General features: G+C 46.1%; 1 long non-coding RNA gene across 1 annotated transcript; it reads right to left on the bottom strand.

The window, feature by feature from the left end:
• Positions 1-12,409: 12,409 nt before the first annotated feature.
• LOC148119745 (uncharacterized) lies at positions 12,410-14,678 on the bottom strand. Its single transcript, XR_015734796.1, has 2 exons — positions 14,341-14,678; positions 12,410-13,350 (listed from the first exon to the last, which is right to left on the bottom strand). It is a non-coding gene; the product is annotated as an uncharacterized LOC148119745 (long non-coding RNA).
• Positions 14,679-19,416: the final 4,738 nt, after the last annotated feature.

Raw genomic sequence — 19,416 nt, 5'->3', positions numbered from 1 at the left:
CCTTGCTGCACTGGGAGTGGTTGGGGTTGGGATTGCTTTTGGTCAGTAACACCGTTTCTGTCGTGAGACGAGTGGGATTTTCTTTCAGTCGTAGAAGGTGGGAAAAGAACGCAGTATCTCCAATCTAGGAGTCTTCTAGGCTGACTACAAGCTACATTTTCTATCATCTGGATATCCAGAAAATGCTGGCCTGTTGCTGAAAACCAGTCCCAGGCTTTGTTTGGCCAAGAAGAGCTCTGATCTGCACAGTGGGCAGGCAACTCAGTCATATCTCCATGCCAGAAATGATGTGGAGACAATGGGCTATTATATTCATGAAAGACCAGCATGGACAAATGGTGTGTGCCCAGCTCTTCCTGCAGTCATCCCAGCCCAAAGCCAAGTTGTAGAACCATTGTCTTAGAGTTTTATTGCTGTGATGAAACACCATGACCAAAAAGCAAGTTGGGGAGGAAAGGGTTCATCTGCCTTACCCTTCCACAGCACTGCTCATTATGGAAGGAAGGCAGAAGCTGGAGAGAAGCAATGGCAACGTGCTGCTTACTGGTTTGCTTCCCATGGCTTGCTCAGCCTGTTTTCTCATAGAACCCAGGACCACCAGTCAAGGAATGGCACCACCCACAATGGGATGGTGGGATGGTGGGATGGTGGGATGGGCCCCCCTTCCCCACTGATCACTAATTGAGAGGAAGTATCTTACAGCTGGATATGATGGAGGCATTTCCTCAACTGAGGCTCCTTCCTCCCTGATGACTCTGGCTTGTATCAAGTTGACACAAAACCAACAATTACAACCATCTTCTAGAGTGAGCAGCTCTAAATTCTACTCTATTTCTAATCCTGCTCTAGGGTTGCCCCAGGGCTTCTCTGGCATGAGCAGCCTGCTTTCTCTGTGACTGAGATGGCCATGCACTAAAAGACAGGAGTTTAGAATCGAGGTAATTTTATAAAATGCTTCCCTCAAGAGTCCAGTTCACTTTAGCAATAATAGTGCGAAATCCTATTCAACCAAATGCAGCTCCCCAAAATAAGTAACTAGAAAGTGTTTAAGCTTCATCAATAGAAAATCATTAGGAATCCTGCGTGAGTTGTTTCCTCTAATGAGCATTTTCCCAATGAAAGCAAATGATGGTGCTCACACTGCTGTAGTTAGTGTAGTTGTGGTCAGTGATTATCTTTCACTGACTAATGAGGATGAAATCCATAATCCAGTCAACCTCAGAGAGAAATATGACACAGAACCGATGGGGTCGTGCTAGACATTTGGAAAGGAGGCAGGTCCTAGAGCTATAGTCTTGAGGTAGTTACATGTATGTCTGAATGTGTGCTTATGTGTGTGCCTCTGTACACATGTGTACTGAGTATGTGTGCCTACATGTGTGCATGTGTATGCACATGTATATACTCATGCACATACACATGTGTATGTGTTGTGCACATGTATTTAGAGACTTACGGGCAGCTATGGGTTAGATAGAGTTTGAGTGTCTTCTAGGACGTCGCATACTGGAAGGTCATGTGTATGAGAAGGTGTGGAGCTTTTCATTGCCACCCCAGTCCTAATTCTGCATACCTCTTCTTCTTGTCTCTTCCTGAATTGTGTCCTTTCTAATAAACTAGTCAGACCTAGAATTCTTTCTTCCATTCTAGAATTACTCTAGACACTTAGCAAACCTAAGCTTTGGCAGTGGAGAACGATGAATTGATGGCCACCAGGGCAGAGAACCACAGAATGAACTCACCCAGCAACAACCACCGGATTGGTCTCCACCAGGTCCGGTGGACTGTCTTGATTATAGACCCTGAGACTATACTCTCCACAGGCTGCCCCCAGGAGGTTGGGGACAGCTCTGACACTGGCTTTCCTTCAGTGACTCCCAACAGCCTGAAGAGTCCCCTTCATCTCTTGGTGGCCCACTCTATCAGTGACCCTTTTCTGCCTTCAGTTGGTTAGGTTTGCATGGTGGTGTATGGCTTCATGGGCCTCTCCAGGGCTGGCACTGAACTGAGCCCTCGCACACTCAGTACTGTGCTCTTGTCCCAACTACACATGCCCTGAGTGAAGGTGCCTTCTCTCCCCGGAGCCTTGGTGCCACATGGATACCTCCCTGATGATGCCATGGGAGGGAATGTAATGGATGCTGTTTCTGTGGAATTCCACAGCTGGGTTTTAAGCATCTCTCAAAGCTTGAATGTTGAAGTGGGGTTTTTTTTCTATTTTACATCCCATAGGTGGCAAACAATTATTTAGCGAGTAAATCGATGAATAAAAAAGGAGGAGGAAAAAAGAGATGAGTGTAGAGGGAAAGATGCTTTCAAACCTTCCCTTGCAGGTCATTGAGTGTAGTCAAGGGGCACACTGGTGGCCAGACAGCTCAGTTAGGCACTGCTAGGCTAAGAGAAATGAGCAGGTGACATATGGTAAGTTTCCCAGGCTACACATTCTGCTCTGTGGCTCTTCAAGAAGCAGTCTTGTAGAATCTTGGAACAGGTCTGTTTTTATTTTGTTTTTCAGATCTATTTATATGTAATTATGCCTATGGGTGTATTTCTTTATGGTATGTGCACATGAGGACGTCAGAGTTGTCCAGTTCCCCCTGGATCTAGACTTACAAACAGAGGAGCCACTGACATGGGTGCTAGGAATGAAACTAAGGCCCTCTACAAGTAGATTATGTTCTTAAACACTGAACTGTCTCTCCAATCCCTGGGGTGATATTTGTGGGGACTTACTTGAGTTAACTTAATTAGGCAAGCCCAGTAGAGCTTTCAGAAGCATGGTTCATCTCATTTTGGCTCATCTTGGAGAACTGCCAAGGGTGGAGAAGGAAGGGGACTCTTATGACAGTATATCATGAGTGTCGGGTAGAAAGTACAAGACAGTCAGAGAGCACAGACTGTTGGTCTCCAAGGTTCCCACGTGAGCTTTAGAAATAAAAAGACTGAAGTCAATCACGGGGAACTGTGTTTGGGACTCTGCTTGAGGGGCAATACCCTGTGGCACCGGAAGGTTTCCAACTGAGGGAAAGATGGCATAATGGTGGCAGAGGAATCCCTAGTTCCCAGTAGAAAGGCATCCTCATGTGTAGAGGTTCAGCAAGAGGAATTCCATGTGCTGAAACCAAGTGAAGCCATCTTGAGTTTCCTACCTAAGCTCTTCATTTACCATCTACTCTACCCTAAGTGTGGTGGGGGCAGCTTTTATAAGCTCAGTACTTCCCAACAACCCTGTCTGTGGCCTGTGCTTACACACACACCACATACACTATGGCCGTGAAGCCCCTCCTCCACCTACTGTTACTAAAGGTTGCATAACATTACTTGACTCAGCAAATCCTGCTTAGTTGTCAAAAATAATTACAAGGCAGAAAAAGAAAGAGAAGCAGCTCACAGTTCAGGAGACTAGAACCAGACAGAATGCAGAGTGCTAACCAGAACAGTACCTGTGATTGGTATGCAAAGGCATCCAATGAGCAAAGCCCTCGGTATGGAAGAATAGATGAGTAGCGTAGGCAGGGAGTTAGATGCCCTTAGAACTAACCTCAAAAGGTGCCCCAGTGCAAAACTAACAGGCATAATATGTGTATGTGGAAATATAAATAGCAGAAATAAGAAATATTTGAAACAATCACAGCTAAGAATTTCTCCAAATTAATGTCAGACATCAAAACACAGATCCAGGAAGTTCAGAGAACACTGAGTAGGATAAATACCAAAATCCCTACAGGCACACATATTTCCAAACCACAAAATACCAAAGATCAAGGAGACTAGAAGCTGAAGGAGCAGACAGATCACCTAGAGGACAGGAGAAGTAAGACCTCATCAGTTTCTCCTCAGAAACCAAGCAAACCAACAAAATTAAGAGTGGGATAAAATATTTAAAGTATTGGAGGGGGCAGCTAAGGATCTTTACCTTAGCTGAAAACAAAATTTGAAAACTGAAGAAGTTCACTGCTGGTAGACCTGCCTTGCAGAAAGAGAGAGAGAGAGGGAGAGAGAGAGAGAGAGAGAGAGAGAGAGAGAGAGAGAGAGAGAGATTTTTTTAAGTGACAAAATAAATGTAACTCAGAAGTTTGAGACTAATATAATTCATAAAGGTGTTGAAGAAAGAATAAAGTCAGTGTAAACATTTTAAACTCATTCTTTTATTCTTAATAGATTTAGCCAATGTTAGTTTACTCTAATAATGGCAATAGACCAAACTGGCAAAACAGATTGACCCCAGATCTTAATGCCGCATAGACAAGAACACCAGGGAGGGAATCCAGACCTGGGATGCTCCTGAGACAAGCGAATGGGCAGAAGAGATGAGTCAATCCTATGCTAGAAGGCTAAGAAGAGATGGTTTTTCTTTGGCCACACTCTCCCCTTCTTCCCCAAGTAGGGACAATGCTGCTGGACAAGTTCCCTGGGAATTCACAGTGCCAAGGGCCATCCACTCAGCCAGCATCTCTGATACTTCTCAGAAGCTCACCCTGGCCTCACCTCACAAGCAAAACCAAAAACTGATACAAAGAGTCAAAAAACAACATGAACCATTTGTAACTATAGAGAATTCACCAATATTGCAAGATAAAATAAATATCAATTCACAAAAATTAATAGTATTATTCTTTGCCTATGAAAGCCTACAAAGAAATAAAATAGAAAACAAGATACAGTTTATGACAATTACAATTTTAAAAACTGTAAAGTACCTAGAAATTCACCTAATCAATAATATAGAAGAAAAGTGTTTGTGTTTTTAACTGTTGTAAAATAAAATCCCTGAAATGATGAGTCACATTATATTCACAGATGGGAACTTAATACTTGAATGTCAGTTATTTCCTTCTTCGTCTGTATCTTGATGTGATGCCTAACAGAGCTCCAGATGCATATTTGAGGAGTTCAAACTGCAAAGTAAGAGTCCACAAAGTAGGAAAATCAAGTTTGAAGACACAGGAGGACATGGGGAGGATGTTGGAGGAGATCATACTGTTCGGTACCAATCTGCTTCAGAGACAGCAGAACCCAACACTGGATCACACCAGCAGGCAAAAAATGCAAAAGAGACCAAAACCCTTAGTCATCTTCTTGACTTGTGGATTCTGTGCTTGTCAATTCACCTGCTGCTAAGATTTAATGGTAACACCAAAATCAATAACCTCAGGTGTTAGCAGCCGTTCCTAGACTTGCTGAGAATGAGTCCCCAACCAGGACAGGTCATTTCAGGATGAACCACGCCACTGGCAATCTTTCTGCACCAATGATGTAAAACTCATTTTCTCAATGATTTGCTCCATGTTTTCACATTTGTCTGCTGGTTTCAGTGAATCTGCCTTCTCCCCAGCCAGCAGGCACAGCTAGAGTGTTAGCAAATGTTCCTGAGCCAGGAACTGTGGGCACCTTCAAGGGGCACCTGTGGTAGATAAGCCTGAATGTCAGCTCAATGAGTCAACCCAGTGTTGAGAAAAAGGGGAATTTCACCCATCTATATGGTGGCTGACCTGGAAAGAGTCCAAGTACTACAGGAGGAGGTCATGGGGAAGTAGGGTAGAGCCGAGGGCGTGGGCGGCCTGCTGTGGAGAAACTACAAGACGACTGCACTGTGGAGGGCTGGGAGGATGTTGACTCCCTCTTAGCTGTCCTGAGTGCCTCCTGAATTTGTAAAGGTGGCAAGGCATGAAAAATACGAGGGTGCAGGTGAGGCGATCTCTGCAGATCAGGACGCAGTGCAAGAAGCAGAAGAACCAAGGCCAATGGACGAAAACGTGGGAGGATGTCTTTGTGACCTGATGCAGCAAAAGCTGTCTTACCTAGCACCTGAGAGAACAAAACGTCAAGTAAAAATGATGTATTTAGTAACATAAAATTAAAAATGACTATCACAAAAGATGTTAAAATCAGAACTGATCTAAAAGAAGCTTCGGGGCTGATGGCACAGCTCCGTGGTAGAGTACTAACGTTGCTTGAATAAGGTCCTAAGTTCAATCTCCTGCACCACAAGGCAAAACAGAAACAAGAAAGTAAATATGCAAGAAAAGAAACAGAATTTGCAGGCCCCATAGGTGATTTTGGAAAAGGATACAAACAGCTGCTTCCAAAAAAATCAATGAACAGGAAACAAACAAAAAGGATTCTTTGTACCACGATGCACATGTGTGATCTGAGTCTCAGGAAGTTCAGAGCCAGCCTCGGTAACTTATCCCGTGATGCACACATGTGATCTCAGTTCAGAGCCAGCCTCGGTAACTTATCAAGACTTCATAAATGATCGGCAATCTATCAATGGAAAGCAAGAAAGACTGAGGAAAGGAAGGGAGAATGGGGGTTGGGAGACAAACTCAACCAAATAAGTGCATATGAGAATTAGATAGCATGTGGGGGGGGATAGGTGGTGAGAATGTGAGAAAGCAGAGACCCTCACATGCTGCACAGAAGAATTTAATGAAATGAGGAATTCCCATCCTCCTGATCCAGCAGCCTGCCCATGGGTACACATCTCTGAGCCTTTCCCACAAAGGTCCTTCCTTCCTTCCTTCCTTCCTTCCTTCCTTCCTTCCTTCCTTCCTTCCTTCCTTCCTTCCTTCCTTCCTTCCTTCCTTCCTTCCTTCCACAGCAGCTGAAAGCGCTGTTTGCAGTGTCAGGAACACAAAGAAGCCCAAGTATTTGTTACTATAAGAATAAATCAGCCACATGGAATGCATACTACTGAATTCTGGGGCATTAAAGACTACAAAATAGACCAGCATTAACTGATAAGAGATCTTAAAAATAGTGTTAAAGCCATGTGTGGTGGCACACACCTTTCATCCCAGCACTCAGGAGGCAGCGGCAGGTGGATCTCTGTGAGTTGGAAGCCAACCTGATCAATCTACAAACTGAGTCCCAGGACAGCCAAGGCTGTTACACAGAGAAATCCTGTCTTGAAAAACCAAACAAGAAATAAATGAATTAAGAAGAAATAAAATCACAAAGTACATAATATATACTTTACATAAAGCGGTTCTGGAAATCTGAAAACACAGATATTATTACGGGTTTTTACATTGTGGGCCTCCTTGAGACCAAAGCACACACTTATTCAGTATAAATCATAGACAAAATTAACAAAGCCAGAGTCGACCGCTGAGGAGGTGATAATAAAACACCACACTGCTTTTGAAAATGTATTCCTCCCAATTCTGTGCTGAATATTACAGACTTTTTGGTCTTACCTTGCAACCACGGGCTGGTGTCAAGCTTGTAGCCCTCCAACCTCAGGGTGCTGAGTGTTGAGACTACAGGTGTATGACAGCACACCAGTTTTGTAACATATATTTTAGTGGCATCTCAGCAAAACATTTACTCGATAGACTACATGCTGCTTGGCTTTCTACCCTCCACTCTGCTTGAACTTGCAGCCCGACTATAGCTTTGTCTCTGTGAGGTCTGCTGAATGTAGACTCTCCTTGTCATTGAGAGACACCAATAGACTGGAACTCTTTTATCTACTGCTTCTTAAAACAATCACAACTGTGAACCATTTTTGCATCTTAAAAATCACTATGGCTTTATGTAAACTGAAAACTATGAACTTTCTAGAAAATTTAGAAAACATAGCCTAAAAAATTTTGAGACCATGTCATGTGTTATACCCAAATCTACGAAGTCCCCACAAAAGCCAACAAGGAGACCGAGTCCTGTATATAAAAGCAAAGAGCCTTTATTTTAAGCACATTTGCAAACTCGATCTCTCCACATGTCCAACGTATTGAAATAAACGAAGATCCCCAAGCTCAGTTACAGTTGGGTTTTATAGTCATAAAGGTGGGGGTGAGGGGTTTCTGAGGTTCAGGACCCCTGATTGACTGACATTTGTCTAGGGGTATTCTGGTGAGTGTGTGTTGGCAGGCGGTCCTATCTACAGCGGTTGGAAAGTTAAGCATTTTCTTTGAATAGTCTGTTCTTGGGTGGTGGTCGGGTAACCTCAGCTTGTGATAGGCATGATGCTAAAAACCTGATTTTTAAGGGGGGACTGTAAATTGGATTTTATCAAAATTTGATCTTCAAAAGATAACATGAAGGGACTGTGGAGCTGGCTCAGTGAGTAAAGCTACTAGTGGGCAAACATGGGCACCTGGGGTCCAACCCCGAGCACTAAGGGGTGGAGCCCACTGGCCAGCCAGGCTGCCAATCAGTGACCTCCAGATTCAGTGAGAGACCCTGTCTCCAAAACTAAGATGGAGGACACAGAGGAAGAGGTCCAACATAGAGTGCTGGTCTCTAAATATACATACTTACAGGTTAGTGTGTGCACACACGTGCACATACACACGCACACACATATGCACACACACACATACACACACATATGCACACACAGTTTTTAAGAGACATTTTTAGAAAAAATCACAAGAAGAAAATATTTGCAAATCATGTTTAATAAAGAACTTGTGCACAGAATATATTTCAAAACTCTCAAAATTCATAAAACAAACCACTCAATTTTAAGAATGTAAAATATCTTTAACAAAGATATTTCACCAAAGAAGGAACACAGATGCAGATGAACCCAATGAAACACACTCAGCATCATCAATCAAGAAGAGAATGGCAAGTTAAGGCCAGAGCCAGACAAACACCACAGAGACTCAGCTAGAATGGAGGGGACAGGGTCAGAGCGGGACACAGCCAACTGTCTCTGCCCCTCCACACACTGCACAACATGCCCTCAGAAAATGGTGGCATTGCCTTAAAGAGTTAAATATGTGCTTGCCTCCAAATCTCACAGCCTCATACATGAGCATTTGCCCAAGAGAAGTAAAAACCCCTTTACCTAAAACCCAGTCTGCAAATGTTTTCAGCACACCCATTCCAAACTGGAAACCACCCAACCAGTAACTGCAGTGAAAAGGAGACATTCTGGTTCAGCCACAGAATAAGAGAAACCTGCAACAAGAAAAAGGCATAAATGAAACAAAGCTGAAAGAGGAGGTGAAGAGCCAGGCACAGAGGGACATGGTATCCCAGGGCACTAACAGGAAAGGCCAATTTCTAGGTTTGAGACCTGCTGGTCCATACCACCCGGTGCCTGTGTGTCTCCTGGTGGTCACCTATGGTCCTGGCAGCTCCAATATCCTGGAGTTCCGAGGGGGTGCACCTTCACCATGGCCTCTCCTGGTCTCTTCAAAGACTCCAGTTCTGCCACATGGTGCCAAGCCTCAACTTCTCTCCAAACTCTTCCTTCCTTTTATAGTTTCCATGGTGTCAAAGCCAGCGCCATGGAAGAGAAGCTTACATATAATCAATTTTGGCTGCCTTGTTACCCTTTGGACTTTAGCTACTGTCTGCTGACCCTGAGGAAACACTTCCAGAAGATTTCAACTCAGTGGTGGTGCTGGCCTCTTCTTAACCACAGCTGACTTCTCAGCTCCCGCTGACCAGCTTGTAACCCAGGAAAGCAAAGGTTTCACTCCAGTGGGTCTGATCTCTCATTAATAACGGCTGTTTTTTCAGCTCCCGCTCACTAGAAACCACACATTCTTAATTCAACTAGATCATACAAGCAGTCCCTGGAGAATTAAATTAAAATTTTAAATTTAAATCTAAAATTTCCCCCTGAAACTTGACGATCCATCCCTCCATCATCTGCATGGCTCACATTCTTATCTTCCAAGTTCCCACAATGGGTCAGTAAGCTCTGAACTCTCAATGACCTTTCTACCCCAAACTTCCAAGCTTCTACAATCTTTCCCAAAACAACATGGTCAGGTCTGTCACAGCAGTACCCCCAGGATCCTGGTACATATTTCTGTTCTAATTCATCTTCTATTGCTGTGATAAACCCCATGACCAAAAGCAGGTTGGGACCCTTACAGCTTACAGTCTATCATGAAGGGAAATCAGGACACGAACTCAAGGCAAGACCTGAAGTGGAGGCCATGAAGGAACAGGTTTATTATGAACTAGCTCTTTTTTTAAACATTTATTAATTTATTATGTATACAGTGTTCTGTCTGACTGTATGTTTGCAGGACGGTACCAGATCTCATTATAGATGGTTCTGAGCCACCAACATGGTTGCTGGGAATTGAACTCAGTACCTCAGGAAAAGCAGTCAGAGCTCTTAACCTCTGAGCCATCTCTCCAGCCCTGAACTAGCTCTTAAAGTTAACCCATATTCCTTATTTGTGCTCTGCCATATGGTAGTACCTTTGTCAGCATGGCACATCCATCTCCTGTTCCTTCTGCCTCTAGCTGGGGACTCCTGACTCTGCCCTTTTTCCCTCTGAGCTTTCTCAGTTTGGCTTCCGGGACTAACTTTATCCTGTTCAGTTATTGGTCAGGTTCTTTACTAAACCAATCACATTGACAAATCTTCACAGTGACCAAAGGGTTATTCCACAGCACCTCTTCTCAGGTGTCTCTATTGTGTCAAGTTGGCAAAAAATGTACCAGTATAATTGCATGCTGGGCAAGTAGCAAGGCTGTGGTGGAGGCCTAGATATCACCTCACTCCTGCCCTGCTACCCTGAGGGGAGACACCGAAAGGCTGAGCACAGCCAACTAGACGAGCTGAGAAAGACTGGAGTCTCAGCCTCTCCTCTCTGCTCCTCCCCCACAACCTCGGCCCTCACACAAACTCTTCTGTGTATGCTGCAAAGCCTCCAGAGAGTGAAGACAGACCCTCTAGGATCTGCCCTTGGTCTCAGTCTCTCTCCCGAGTCTAAAGATCATCCTAAGACTGCAGACACGAGGCTACCCCTCAAAGCCTGGGTCCCAACCCTGCTGTGATAAGACACTAGCATAATATGAGTCTGTTTTAGAGTCTCTATTACCAAATATCCTACCAGAAGAATGCTGATCTTCTAGAGCAGAGCATCCCGGGTGGCATGGCCCTGTCCTGGAGCCCCAGCTCTAGGACTGAGGAGGCAGAGCTGTAGTAGGAGGGCCCTTGTTTATTCCCACCACCCGGCTAGCTTACACCTGATATAACCACACAGAAACTGTACTAATTGAATCACTGCTTGGCCCATTAGCTCTAACTTCTTATTGGCTAACTCTTACATCTTATTTTAACCCATTTTTGGTAATCTGTGTATTACCATGTGGCAGTGACTTACTGGCAAAGATTCAGCACATCTGATTCTAGTGGCTCCATGGTGTCTCTCTGGCTCCACCCTTCTTTCTCCCTGCATTCAATTCTGTCTTCCCTGCCTACCTAAGTTCTGCCCTATCAACAGGCCAAGGTAGTTTCTTTATTCATTAATGGTAATGACAGCGCACAGAGGGGACTCCCACATCACCGAACATTTTCTTTCCTAGGCTCAATGTCCAACAATCAGAAAGATCTGTTGTGGATGTATCAGCACTGTCCTGTGTGACAGTGACTGGAGACTGATAATGCGCTTGCTGCCTGCCTGGCTGGACCTGCTTAGGAGTTCCTGGGGCCTTCATTTTCAGCACAGTCCCTTAGAGCATGACAGATATTCCTGCTGGCTTCATGCTTATCCCAGTGTAGGCTCTGCAGCCTGCAATCAGCAGGTCCTGCCCTACCTGCCCTTTCCATTGCTGAATGCCCAGCTGCCTCTCTCCCACCAGGCCCTACTCAGACACCCATTCTGGGCCCTCTCAGGAAATGTCATACACTTCCCGACTGCCAGCTCCCATCAGGGTCACCACACAGCACCATAAATCCAGTCTTTCTTTTCATGCCCATAGTCTTTACAAATAGGTCAGACTCCCCCTGCCAGCAGTGACTGCATGTGTGATGACTGTAATGGTCTGTCCTGTCCCTTTAAGAGACAAACCCAACCCACTCCCTCCCCCATCTGCTGAGGGAGGCAGGTTTTCCTTTGGCTTCCAGTCTGAGCTCTTTTCCTTTCCGTCTCTCTCCTGAAAAGGTAGCTGCTGCCGTGGCTCCCCTCCTCTCCCCACCTTCTCTTCTCTTCTCTTCTCTTCTCTTCTCTTCTCTTCTCTTCTCTTCTCTTCTCTTCTCTTCTCTTCTCTTCTCTTCTCTTCTCTCTCTCTCCCCCTCTCTCCCCCTTCTCTCTCTGTCTCTCTCTCTCTATTTCTGTTTCTCTTTCTCTCTCTCTGCCTCTTTCTCCTAGTCCCCCCTTCTCCTTCCCTTCCTCTCCCCTTTCCCCTTCCCTTCCATAACCCACTAAATAAATATCTGCATGGCGTGCCTATGTGTCTCAGTCTCTCACCCACCATGCGGCTCCCTGCTTGGGACTTGCTGCTCCTCATGGTCCACTGCTGCCACTTGGGGAATGGCACCGTTTTACTTTTACCATAACAATGACCCCTTCAGGCTGAACTAAATGCCATCATGATCTAGCTTGAAGGCTAAGCAGCTAGCTTCCTTTCATCTTGAGCTTGAGAACAGCTACAATGGAGACTCTCTCTCTCTCTCTCTCTCTCTCTCTCTCTCACACACACACACACACACACACACACACACATACACACACACACACACACACACACACACGAAACTTCTTCAGAGTGTCAATATGGTCCCGGGCACCTCATGTTCATAAAACCTTTGGTGGGAGCCCTCATTTACAGACCTCACCTCTGGAGTCTGTGAGGCTTTTTGAAAGCCCTGAGCATCTGGGCCATCAGATACTGGCATAAAAAGCTGGCAGGATATTAAATGAGGTCACTACTGAGTCATGAGCCACAGGACCTCACTTCTGCTGCAGTAAGTCTCAAGCTTGCCATAGGTGACCTACGACAAAGGAAGATTTTAGAATGTCTAAAACTGAGCCCACTCTATAATGAACACTTTATGCACAGGTCTCCTCTAGCCAGACAAGACTCTGAAGAACCTGCTGCTACTTAACATTCCCATCCTTGCTGAGGACGTGGAGCTTCCAGGCGTACTGGGTCCACCTCTGGCCCATCTAAGGATGGCCAAGGCCAAAGCTGGCTGAGGTGAAACCTGATCTCTGAAACTTTACAAATGTGAGAAATTGGTGCTATTCCAGGAAGAGAAGGGATGAAAAGGCGCCTCTGGACCTCTGGGGTTTGATCTCTGAAAGAGAAGGCTCAGCTGTGACCTCCGATGTGTGTCTTGAGCATTCCAGACATGGACGTCCAAGTCAGTGGCCTCAGTAGGGTAGATGACGATCTTAAAGGGGAAATGTGATGAAGACGATCACAAAGCATGACAAATACCAAGTAACTCCCTCCTTGCTGGTCCACATGGATAGCAGTGTGTGTTTAGGTAGAATCGAGGCTCACAGGTACCTGGGATGCAGCAGAGAGTAAATGGGTTGAGCCTGGGCTGCTGCAGCATTGGACAGGAAAGAGCTGGGTGAGTCATCTTTCCAGTGACACAGCACAAGGTGAAGGAGGGGACCTGTGTGGTCACGCGACCTGCATAGATAAAGAAGTTCAAGCATGTCCCAGAGTTGGTTTGTACCAGTCCCCAAATCACTATGCGGAGACTTCTTATCAATTATGCATGCTCAGCCTAACTTACCCTCTTTTAACTGAAATCAACCTATTTCTCCTTATCTATGTTTTGCCTCAGGGGTTTTTTACTTTTCGTTCCTTCTGCACATCTTACTTTCACTGCTTCTCACATTTGGCTGGAGGTTGCCTATCTTCTTGCCCCAGGCGTGTCCTCCTCTTTCTCTTCTTCCTCTCATTCTTTGCTCCTTGTCTGTTCTAGATTCCTCCCCCTGTTTATTCTCTTGCCTGCCAGCCCCACCATCCTTTCTCTGACTAGCTATTGACTGTTCAGCTCTTAGATCAATCAGGTGCCTTAGGCAGGCAAGGTGAAACAAATACAATACAGCTTTACACAATTAAACAGATACGGCGTAAACAAATGTAACATATCCTTATGTTGTTAGCAAAGGTAACAGAAACAAATGTAGCACAATTTTACACAATTAAAGAGTATTAATTCCCCAACATAAACAAATGTAACACAGATTTGTCTGGTTTAAATATATTCCTCTGCAGTGGTGTGTGTGTGTGTGTCTTCTTTGTATCTGGACACCTCCCTGGGAAGTTGGTCTCTGTCCCTCCTAACATCTGAATCTATGTTGGATCGTTGTAGTACAGCCAATCACAGCAAGTGCAGAAACCATCACATGACTGGGCATGGCTACAAAGGACCTCGGGGCCCTGTGAAAGCCTCTCTCTAAGGAACCCTTCCAGAGTCCCAGCCCTGAATAAAAGGAGTTGGAGTCACCACTACAGAGATGGAGGGTGAGAAACCAAAACACCGAGGCAGGGAAGAGGCTGTTGGGAAAGGACAGAGCTCCCACCACCAGCACCCCCTCCCCAATCATCCAACAGAGCATTCTTCTTGACCCTCACAGGAGACCTCCCTGTCCCCAGTGGCTGTTTCCTCACCTGGAAAAACAAGATGTTGAAGGTGGAGAGAGTCTGAAAGAGGTCAAGGGCAGGAGGCAGGGCAGAGAGCCCTGCCAAGGACTTGGAGGGTAGCAAGGCCCAGAAAAGTCTAAGGAAACTCCCTCTTGCTCTTGTCCTGAGTCTTTTTCTGCATAACGCTTCTAAAGACTTGGCTGAGCTTGTCCAGATTTTGAACTCTCAGAGGCCGGTGTTTGGTTTGTCTCAACTCTTTATCTTGAGAAGCATTCTGAGGTTGTCCTTTTCTGCTTTCTGTCTCTTTTTTTCCCTCTAGTCCCAAGGGCTGCCTGCTTTCTCAGAACCGCTCTAGGACAGTGACTAAAAGCGGAACTTGGCTGCCTGGGGTTTTTCTCTGCATAGCTGTCATTTCCCCATAGGGCAAACCTGGAAAGATGAATGGCCACAGCTGGGCCGAGCTAAGCAGCCGCCCCAGGGCCTCAGAGGCTACACTGCTCTGATTGGTCAGCCTCCCTCCCTTAGTTCCTGTCTGTCTGTCGGCTGATTATATAAATGTAACATTTCATGTGGGTTGGCTCCTAGTGTCCTGGGTATCAGATTGGCAGGAAGGCTGGGGAATCAGACTCCAATCCACTTAGGGGACCAGGAATGGATCAAAAATGTCCTTTCTTTCCCTGTGGGGGCACCATGATGACATTTACACAACATGGGATAAGATCTTTTTTTTTCCCAGACTCTGACTCTGTGTCACAGAATGAAATTAGCTCAATTTAATCACAGATAACAGAGGGCCTAGCTGAGACCTCTGACATGCAGCAATCCAAGTCCTCTGATGCCCTCTACCCACCCAGATGGTCAACCTGTGGGGGCTAACCTGTCTTCCTCAGGACCATCCCCCACAACCAAAGAAAAGGTGAGCGCCAGGCCTCCACTACTGTTTGTTTATCTTGGCAACTGTTGCTAGGGTCTGTGGATGTAAATCACTAAAGCAGAGCAGGAATGAAAGAAATAAAGAGCCCCAGAGAGCATCCAGGGTTCAGGGCTCCCAGCCCATTGCCTCAGAGAGCATGAGGCTCTTTCTTGCTGGCGGCCCTGGCTTCCCATCGCTTGGTACAACCCTAGCTTCCCCATCAGGCATGGTTCAGCCCTAGGAAGTCAGTGGGTGAGCCCAGAACTATACCCTAGTGCCCTGCTGCCTGCACTGTGCTGTGGTGCCTCCACCCCCGGGTGTTTTAACACAAAGGGCATTGTACAGGAAAGGATCATTCGTGTAGCTCAGGGGTAGAGGGCCCAGAGTTCTAGTCCTATTACTTTAATAAATAAAACCTGTAAGTGCTGTGTTCGTGAGCAGTCATTCCTGGCCACAGCCTGCCTATGAGCCCGTTTCTCTACATTTGTGCAGTAATGTTTATTTAGAAAATTCTCTGAAGGAGTTCTCTGCAGACGTGTGCCATGGGTTCCTAGTGAAGTAAAGACAGTCTCTGCTCCTCAAAGCCCACAGTCGGAGGAGAGAAGCCCACGGCTGCTCCTGTTGCCCTGAAACACTCCGGGCTATCCCGCTGCACTGCTTGCCCGGCTTTCGGAGATTTAGTAGTACCCTTAGATGCAGCATCTCCCCGAGGTGCTGAACAAATAAATATTTTAGCTATGCCTGGGGGGAGGGGAGGAGGTTAGTACTGCCCAAGTGTGGGAAAATAATAGGTTGGATCCACAAGTGGCAGCACTTAGTTGATGTAAATCAAGTGTCTCTGGTTAAGGAGAAGGTAAGATGTGGGCCATGCAGTGGGAACACTCCTCCAGCCCAGCTCTGCAGGGTGACTGACGGGCGAGCCTCACTCTTAGCCACCCCTGTCTGTGCGGCACAGGAGACACACAGCACCTTGGAGATAGAAAACACTGCTGTCCTTTTACCAGCCTTTTGCTCTCCTTTGCTGGCTTGGACAGTGCTCAGCTTACTGATGTAGGTCCCAGACACAATCTGCTCGGAGCTGGTGGTGGCATCTTTCCATGTGGTGACCTTGGGAGAAGAATCCCAGAAATCCAGAAGGCAGGAAATGAATTCCAAAGGGGTCATGGTTGTGTGAGCCGTCTGAATTTGTGTGTCAGGCTCTGCACCCCCAGGCTGAGCACTCTAACATAAAAACATTAAGCCCTGACTCCTTTAAGGTTAGTTTTATGTTAATTCACTGGCTAGTTTTAAGTTAATTTGACACAAATGTGGGAAGAGGAAACCTCAGTTGAGAACATGCCCTCACTAGATTATGTTGTGGGCAAGCATGTGGTACATTTTTATGACTGATGATTGGTGTGGGTGGTGCCACCCCTGGGTTGGTGGTCCTGGGTTGTTTAAGAAAGCAGGTTGAGCAAGCCATGAAGAACAAGCCAGTAAGGATAACAGCTCGATGGTCTCTGTATCAGCTCCTGCCTCCCAGTCCCGCCCTGCTTGAGTCTCTGCCCTGACTTCCCTGGATGATGGACTATATAAATTGTGAAATTAAATTAACCCTTTCATTCCCGCATTGCTCTTGGTCACGGTGTTTATCACAGCAACAGAAGGCTTAACTAAGACACTCCCTAATCCTACAGAGAAGTTGAATGCTGGGCCCTGTATGGAATGGGGAAGTTCAGCTCCCCATTCCATTGTAAGCAGGGCTGGACTGGGAAGAACAGAAGAAACCCAGGTACTCAGGACATGCCAGCTCCCACCCTGCCTCCACCAGCTGTGGAAAGCTACCCTGTATAAGCCTGCCCTGTGGGCCTCTCTGCTGGATGCATGGAGCAACCAGAGCAGAATCAAGGGAAAGGAGAAGTGGGCCAGCTCTGCCTCTGCCCCTAGACCCCAGAGGTATCTGTGCCTCCTTCACAGACCCACATGTAGTCAGCCTGAATACTGTTGGCTTCACCAGGCTGCCGCCTGAAAGAAGCAAAGGACAATTCAAGCCAAAAAGTCTGGAGACACTGGCTGCGTGTTAGAGTGGGAACAGAGAACGGAGTCCTTATCCCTGGGCACTGCCTGAATCTCCACTAGTGAATGTGGGTGGGGCTGCAAAGTCCTAAGCCTTGGTTCTTTGTCTGGACCATACAGAGCTGGGTAGTAGGCATGCATGACAGGGAAGCAGACACTACAGCCGTGTTCCATCTACTGGCGGGACAACAGCTGCCTCCACCCCAGCCCTCCCACACAGGAGCAGAGAGTTCCAGTTCCTCCACAAGATGCAAAGCTCCTCCCAACATTAATCTCCATTCCCCAGGGCACAGCTGCCTGCACAGAGGCGCTGTGACTTCATCTGCTTCTAGGCAGCCAGAAGAGGTGACCTCAAGGTTTCCGTCTCTGCCAGCAGAGAGGAGGAGATAAAAGCTTCCTTCCACTGACCCAGACAAAGTGTTCCTGGAAACTGTAGTCTCCCAAACACACATCCTCACCTCTCTCCTGTTCCTTCCAACAACAAAGAGGTGTGCCAACTCCCCAGTTATTTGCAACTAATGAAGGTCTTTTCCCAAAGTTACCATGTAACATCCACTGCAATTTAAATTGTTCACACTTCTTAATTGAGTACCCTACAGGAGCACTTCAAGATGTATGTACTGAGTTTTTATTGCAACAGTGTTTAAGTGACAAAAAATGTAAACAACCCATGCGATGTATTCAGTTGTTTAGTTGGGGACAATAGAAGAAAACACAGTGTGTTCGTAAGATAAAATCTATACTTTGAGATAATCATGAAGTCAGTAATCTGGGTGTGACGGCACATGCCTACGATCTCAGAGCTCAGGACTGAGGCAGGAGGACCCTGTGTCAAAATTGTATATTATTCAGTTATTAAAATGATATTTAAGAGGCACCAAATCATATATACACAGTCCACTATGTCCTTCAAACAAAGAGAAAATATTGTGTGCAGCCAAGTTTCATTCTTTAAGGATACAACTCACAGTGGGTAGAGACAGGTGTTTGTGCATTTTTCAATGGCTCAGGGTAGATGTGAAGAATGCACACTGAATTATTAACATCTATTCCCTCCAAAACTTGGAGTTTTCACTGTTGTATCTTTGTATTAATTGATGAGTCGTAAGCTTTTTAAAGCTGAAACTAAAGGGTAGAAAAACTGAAGGAAAGGGGTAGCCAGAGCTGCTTGCTGCCCCCTTCTCATATGACAGACTAGCCCCACGCTATTCCAACCGCTCTGTGGCCACCTGATGACGGACTGTCTTAGTCAGCAATCTATTGCTGTGAAGAGGCACCGTGGCAACTCTTACAAAGGAGTTGGGACTTGCTTATGGTTCCTGAGGTTTAGTTCATTATTAGCATGGCAGCAAGCATGACGGTTGCTGGAGAAGCAGCTGAGAGTTCTACATTGGATCTGCAGAGAGTCACTGAACCTGGCTTGAACTTTTGAAACCCCAAAGCCCGCCTCCACTGATTTCCTCCACAAGTCCACACCTTCTGATCCTTTCCAAAGAGTGTCACTCCCTGACGACTAGGCAGTCAAACATATGGACCTATGGGTACCATTCTATTCAAACCACCACACTGACCAAAGGGATGTGAGCCACAACTTCATCTCCTCTGTGCTTCCTTCCTCTTGTTCATAAGACATCAAGGCGAACTGTTGATAGTCACCTAAATGAGGTTCAGAATCATGTCTGCAAGACAGCTAGCAAGTGACCTAGAAAGCCCTATCTAAGGATAGTAGAGCACTGTCTTTCTCCAAAGTGCCTTAGCCCAGACTTTCACAGAAGAAAAGGAAAGTTGCTCTTGTTTAAACTATTTATTGGGGCCTCTATTCATGAAGCCAAATAAATTCCACCTGATATGAAACACAGAAAAGCCCCTCCTCCTTCATCATCAGAAATTCTGCTTAGGCAACAGGCCCAGAGGGTAGATGGGAACAGATTTGGGAACTTTCATTGTGGGCAGGAGATAGGGCATATTCCCTAAGAATGAAAGAGGAAAGGCTAGACAGGGGAGAGAGGAGGGCAAGGAAGGGAAAGGGAGAGAAAGGGAGCCGGAAGCCCTGGGACTCACCAAGAGGCATCCAGCTAGGATCATGGCCAGCCTTGCCCCGATGCAGGGCCCCAGGTCCCGGCACGCACGGCATC

Source organism: Myodes glareolus, chromosome 14 (assembly GCF_982192425.1).
Source record: "Myodes glareolus chromosome 14, mMyoGla1.1, whole genome shotgun sequence".
Lineage (NCBI taxonomy): Eukaryota > Metazoa > Chordata > Mammalia > Rodentia > Cricetidae > Myodes > Myodes glareolus.
This window is presented reverse-complemented; position numbering and strand designations above follow the sequence as displayed.